This window comes from Triturus cristatus, chromosome 2_1 (assembly GCF_964204655.1).
Source record: "Triturus cristatus chromosome 2_1, aTriCri1.1, whole genome shotgun sequence".
NCBI lineage: Eukaryota > Metazoa > Chordata > Amphibia > Caudata > Salamandridae > Triturus > Triturus cristatus.
The window spans coordinates 440,986,008-440,993,169 of record NC_140581.1 but is presented as its reverse complement, the minus strand read 5'-3'; positions in this window follow the sequence as shown (position 1 = coordinate 440,993,169).

Genomic DNA, 7,162 nt, shown 5'->3' with positions numbered 1-7,162 from the left:
CTGCCAACCAATATGATAACCATTGTAATTGCGCAGCAAGACAGTAGGCATAGAAGTCGGACGCACCTAATCCTCCTGCCTTCTGGAGGTTCCCATCGATAATATCTTGTGGGGCCCTATACACTTGTATACCTAGATATCGAAAGGTAGTATGGGCTAGTGCTATATGCCTATTACCAAAAGGGATAACTGGCGTATCTACATTGTCACCGAAAGGGAACGCGCATGATTTTTCATAATTAATAGCTAATCCCGCTATGGATTCGAAGTGTATAAAGGCCTGTGCTGCAACCAGCACGTTATCCTATAATTTACGAGCGTACAGTATGATATCATCAGCATACAGAGAGATGGCCTGGTGTGTATTAGAAAGGGAGATGCCACATCCAAGTCCCTCGGATCTGATCCTGCAAGATAACGGCTCCATCGCCTGGGCAAATAACATAGGTGAGAGGGGACAACCTTGTTTCGTGCCTCTCTGTATATCAAGCGGTTTTGAGATGTATAGCCAGGTGCATACCCTAGCGGTTGGGAGGTGATACAGCACTTGTACCCACTTTATATATTCCGGAGGGATTCCAAATTTCTTTAGTGTTGCTAACATGTACTCCCAGCTTAATGTGTCAAATGCTTGAGTTATATCCAATGAGATACACCCAGCTTCCGATAGGTCCCTAGTGCAGGAAAACAGTATAGAGCAGAGTTGACGTATATTGAGGGATGTGTTGCGTGTAGGTATGAATCCACATTGGTCGACATGTATTAATCCTGTCAAGAGTAGTTGCAGTCGGGTTGCTAACATCTTGCTGAGGATTTTATATTCAGTGTTCAACAATCATAGCGGTCTATATGCGCTCAGTGTCGTGGGATCGCAACCTGGTTTAGGTAAGGAAGTTATTAGAGCCTGTGCTGTATAAGGTGGTAAGGTACCAGTGTCATAGATTGCCATTTATAGTTTTTTAAGGTGTGGAGACAGTTGTTGCACATAGGCAGCATAATGTGTCTTTGAATACTCTGTCCTCTAAGTTTCACGGATTCAGTCTCCATGTAGGCACCGGGGACGGAACATGGCCCCATTCGAACTTCATTTCCAAAGCACTATGATCAGAGAGGGTTTTACCCACATAGGCCAAGCGTGTTGTCTGTGGTATAAGTGATGTACTGCAAAATATATGATCTATGGTGAGTAGTAAGAATACTCCTGCATCCCTTTATTGTGACTACGCCGTGTCTCCGTAAGGGACCAACCCTGAGCCCAGTTATGTAGTAAAGGGGACAGTCGTTTGATATGGGCCCCATCCAGGGTGTGATGAGAGCGGTCCAATGCAGTATGTAAAATCGTATTATAGTCACCACCTAGGATCCATGGATAGTCAATCCAGTTTGTAAGCACAGAATTCACCTGATTATAGAATGGCTCCTGATCCGAATTATGGTTCGCATAGCCCTCCTATCATCACAGGACTACCAACCAACATACATCTCAGCAAGACATATCTACTGTCTTTATCTAATCGCTGTTCCTGTAACACAAAGGGCAGTCCTGATCGTATCCAGACTGTCACTCCTCGGGCAAAGGCTGAGTAAACCGTACCGTATATTTGACCCCTCCACTTTTTCTGTAGTTTGGGCACTTCTATTGCATTCAAATGCGTTTCTTGTAGAAAACCTATTTGTGCTTTACGCCGGATTAAGTGAGTGTCTATTCTGTGACGTTTATGAGGTGAACCCATTCCCCTTATATTCCAAGTGCGACAGTTATAGTGTTGTATAGTGTGCGTATGTATAGCGGTCATATCGTGCTAATGTCACAGCTTGCCCATAGTGAAGCCTTCCAGTGCTTGTCGACTTCCCCCTTAATCTAACCAATACACAGGCCAACTGCAAAACTGTGTTCGACCAATAAACAAAACCAAACACAAATACTAACAATCTTATGATCAAACATTGTGCTATTGCAATAGAGCTCATGGTTAAGACATCGTATTCTGGGTCCTGAGTAAGTCCCATTGGCATATTGTAGAAAAGTCTCCAGCCCCCGGCCTGGGTACCCGCCCGCAACCCGCCAGTTGACAGAATTCAAATTTTCAGGCCGTGTAACACATTAGTTCATAGAGGGCCCTCATAGTGTTCCTTATCAATATCCGTTTCCTGTAACCTATCATGGCAACAGTCTTACCTCTGCCCCCGGTGGAGTCCAGGGCCACCCAACGCGACTCGCTGTACAGCCCGATTGGCTGCCGTGCCTTCTCCACCACAGCCCACAGAGACCCACAGAGACCAACAGGAGCTTAGTGGACCCGCCGGTGTCTCAGGCAGTTGTCAGAACACGTACTGCCTTCGTGGGACCACCCAAGTCATCCATGGTAGGTACCCGAATTGTGTGGTGCCTGATCATCAATTAAACAGGTCGTGATTGTTTGAGAGGATATGGAGCAATAAAGCAACTGGCTAGTGTCTGGCTCCGAGTGTATAGTGTCAGCTGCAGAAAGTTCCTCATCAGTTATTGTCCTATATTCGTGAAATGTAACTGCAGATATTATGGCTCGTCGTTGACCTTCCAAGACCTGCGCCGGTGTCGATGTTGGATCGTGCTCCGGTTTCTTGGTTCTCCTATGTCTCTGTTGTTGCGGTCGCCTTCTGGGCAGCAGTTCCTCGTTTCGTCGCTGGGCTGAGTCGATAGGGAAGTCAGGAAATGTGTGCTCCAGCCATTCCCACGCCTCCTCTGGGGTGTCGAAAAATGACTTTTTTGGTCATGCAATATTTTAATCTTGGCGGGGTATAGCAGGGCATATTTCAGGTTTTTGCTTTGCATGTGCTTCTTGACGCCTTGATACGCTGCTCTCTGCTTCTGGACCTGGAGGGTGTAATCCGGAAATAATTAGATTCACACATTGTCCTTTAGGACTGAGGCTTTTTCACGTGCCGCCTAAAGAATAAGATCTCGGTCTCTACAATTAAGCACCCTGGTTAAAATTGGGCGAGGTGGCGCACTGGGTATTCTCCACCTGGTAGGGACTCTGTGGACCCTCTCAATGCAGAAGGTGCTCGTCAGTGTTTCTGTCGGTAGCCAAGTGCGTAGCCATGTTTTAATGAATGACGTAGTATTTTGTCCCTCAACATTCTCCGGCATTCCCACGATGCGGACATTATTGCAGTGTGATCGATCCTCCGCGTCCTCTACTCGGTCTTGTAAAAATCGAGATTTGGTGTTGTAGGCGTTCCAAATCAGCTGAGTGCTCTTTTTGTTACGGAATGAGCTCTTGCAGCGATGCTTTATTTGTGCCACTTTGTCCGTGAGCTTCCTATGGTTGTCCCTAATTAGCGCCGCATCTGCTGCCAGTGAGCCCAGCTGTTGTTCCAACGAAGAACGGGACTGCCTTATTTCCTGGAGAATAACGTCCAATTTATCTGAAGGAGCGGTTTCTGCAGTAGGGGGGACTACATTTGTGGGTGCAATAGTTGAGGATGAGCTGACATCTTCAGTTTCCTGGGGTTTGGCTCCCTTCGCGCGACCCATTGTGATTCCGCTCTTGTCTCCAGCGGCAGCACAGAGTAACGATAAGTAGTTGTTGTGCGTGTCAAAAGGAGTGTGCAGACCTATGATGGCGAGTGCACTTCGTCAACAGGATTACATACGTGGTGGAATTGAAGTTGGTATGTGTAGTGGGTAAGCTCACTTGGTATCAGGCACCTATTAGCTGGAAGAGGCACTGCAGTTTTAGGGGCTATCAAAACTCTCTCCCCTTCTTTTACTACACAGTGCAAAAGTTCCATCAACCCCGCCGGTCCCACCGCCAGCTCAGGTCCACAGTGCGCAGTACAAGCGCGAGTTCAGACAATGATGCAGTGAGAATAGACGCTGTATTCCCTGTCGGGGGCTTCAAAGGTCCAAACACAGCTGTATAGCCACGCTGCGATGTTCAAATAAATGGGCCAGTACCGATGGCGTTGCGTAGAAAATAATCCCAATGCATCAATGAGGGAATACAAGCGATCTGATGTGGACTCCCAAGGTCGCGGAGATCAATGCCGGTGCTCTTTATCTCGAAAATACCCCCCATGACGAAAAGAGACTTCACCTCTCGCTGTAGATCTACCTGCGGTCGGGTGTCACCCTCGCAGTAATGCCCCAAGGGCAAACGGTGCACTGTAGTTCTCTCCACTCCTTTTCTCTGCCGCAACATGGACTCCAGCACTGGCCCAGTGACGCAGATGGCCTCGACTTCGTTCCGCCGTGCGGTCACCAGTTCCGTACCCGCGTACTCTCATCAGTTCATGTGGCGGTCGGATCGTGGGGCCGACCCTGTTATCCAGTGAAGGGCAGGGCAGACAGAGCAGCGATGCTGACTCACGCGCACTCAGGCGCTCCCGTAGTTTCTCTGTACTGGAGGGAGGTTGGCATGAGGGCGCCGTAAGGGGCCAACCACGGAGCCAGCGGGGTCCTTCTGCAGCGACGTGTACAGTGCGACGCTTCCGAAGGGTTGCGAACTCCCAGGGATTTAAGACGGAGCTCCGTCCTCCCGAGCTCGAACAAAGGAGGAGTCCACCATCTTGATTTCACGGCGCTCCTGTCTCCACACTGCCGATAGTGGAGTGTATGTGGTTTTTAAAGGCCGGAGATGGTTCCCCACTGTCCCGGGAGGCAGAGAGTCCTTTCGCTGAGGGTTGGTGACCAAAGTAGCTATGCCAGGATGCAATGTGACAGGATTTACGAGCCCCGGGCCAGGAGCCCCAAAGCTAAGGGTCCGCTGTGCTTGGCGGTTAACCCCACCCCTCTGCGAGCTAGGCCACTTGATGGTGCCAAGTTTATGAAGGGACTTTCCAACACGGTTGGTTGCTTAGGTGAAGAGCATTTGTTTCTTTCTTAGTCCTCATAATATATTTTTCTCATGTGATATTGTTTTTGACAATTGCTTTGTTCATTGCTGGCTAGTGGGTTGTAGGTGATAAGTGTTATATGAAACAATGAACATATTTAATCCTGTAAGTAATTTCTGAATAAAATGCTACTTTCAACTCTAGATTGCTCATCATATTCATATCATCCAAATCTAATGCTTTTCTTCCTTTAATACATGAAGTAGTCCCCTTCCACCTTGATCGTTTGAGGCTACAGAACTCTAAAGCTTGATCTTTTGTTTAAATAAATGGTAACCTTTTTAGTTTAAACAGTTACAAATAATTTCGATATATTTAATCCATAATCATTTCAACAAATCTCCCTGGGAAGCATTCAAATGTGTTTTTGTAGCACACATATATTTGTATCCAACTAATATTGAAAATGTAGTGACATGCCCTTATTCTTGAGTTGAGAACACTGTTCCCCATGCCGTAACTCAGACCTAAACACAACTAGATTGTTATTCTTCACTCCACATGTAGTCTCCATCAACGTCTTTCTGGATTTCTCTAGTTGTCTCGAATTTATTTTGAGAGCGCCTTCCACCGCCTCACTTCCCCACCCCACTTTTTTGTTACTTAACTTCCAATGTGATGCCTATTTTGGCCGTTATTGGCCTTAGCCTATAATGCTTTACGTTTCCATCCCCATGTCACTTCTCTCCTCCACCCATCGACATCCAAGCATGGTATATTTTAGGGAATGTTACTCAGAATATATTTTATATTGAAGAGCTTTTCAAACTGCCCCTAAATGGGGGCTATTAAGTTTATGTCTTCAAAGCTTAGCCAAAAGATCTTTGGCCTTCTTTATGGAACTTGAGAATAATATGCCATCTCATGCAACATGGCGTTCAAAATACTGAAGAAAATTTTTCTAATATTGTAAGGCGCTTGTTTAATAATATTAGCTATGGTTAAACATATTAAAAGGCAGAGGATTTGTGGTGCAAGTCTTTGGTCATAGATTGTTTCCTTCAGTAAGAAGCTCCATAAAGTAAAGAGGTCAGGGCTTCATGTTGGATTTCACTTCTCCAAGGCACTACAGGAAAGTCAAAAGCCTGTTGAACCTCTTTGTCTAAGTACTAAGCCTTCACTGAGAAAAAAGAGTGTTTGCTTCATCCCCTTCTAGAATACCAAAAAAATGTAAATGTGAGCACCTTGCTTGGTTCTCCAAATTCAAACTCATGGATTTTAGATGCAGTTCTAAGTTGCATCGATCAGATAAGTGTTTAGTCTGGCTTCTTCAATACTCTTCCTTTATACTAACCCAGTTTTCCAAGTTATTTGCTCTTGTCAGTTGACCCAGCTGTCTTGATGTCCCCTAAAGCAACATTTGAATTTCAGCAAATTATGTGCAATTAAGATCATGGTTTCACAATGGTTCCCATTGAATATGGGAGTCCAAGTGAAACAGATCATGCTGAGAAGGGTACCTTGATCCCAGTAGCACACAAGGCACCTGTTTCATAGTCTGCTGTTTGTGATATGTAAGACAGTGCCCCATCATTTGCCATTTAGTTTTCCAGGGTGGACATTCCAAGTTTTGCATTAGGTGGCAGGATTTCTTCCCAAGTAGCAGAACCTTGCTTTTCTGCCTTTTTTCGGGGTTGGTAGTAGGAAATCTTTTTTAGGTCTCGCCTGACCCAGCGCATGCGCTATTCTGGCGAGACTTTTTTGAGAGGGCTCCAAAAAGTGCTACCAGGCCAGCCTAGAGCTACTGTGCATGTGCGCGGGCGCCATGCTTTTCCGCGATTACATTCACTTTCGCGGCCACATGGCTGCTTTGATGTTTGATCGCGATCACTTTCGCGGCCGCTTGTTTTCTTTTACAGAAGAATCATTCAGTCCATGACACATCCACACAAGTAACGTAGATGTTTCTATGTTTAAATGTAAGTCACCATACACATGTGTGACTTAGACTTTTTACTGACACAGGCACTTCTGGTTAGCCATCTGGACTATGGTAATGCACTATATATGGGCATGGCTGATTACCTTTTTACTAGATTGCAAGTGGTCCAGAATGCAGCTGCTAAACTCATATGCAACAAGACTAGATATAGTTCTGCCACCTTTTGCATGAAAGAATTACATTGGCTACCTGTACGTCAAAGAGCTAATTTTAAGCTTATGTGTTTTGCTCATAGAACGCTTTACAAAACTGGCCCTCAAATCCTACATGGGAAACTAAAATTTCACGCACCTCTGTGTAATCTGAGATCTCACCATCAGTCATTGGCATCAGTCAAAC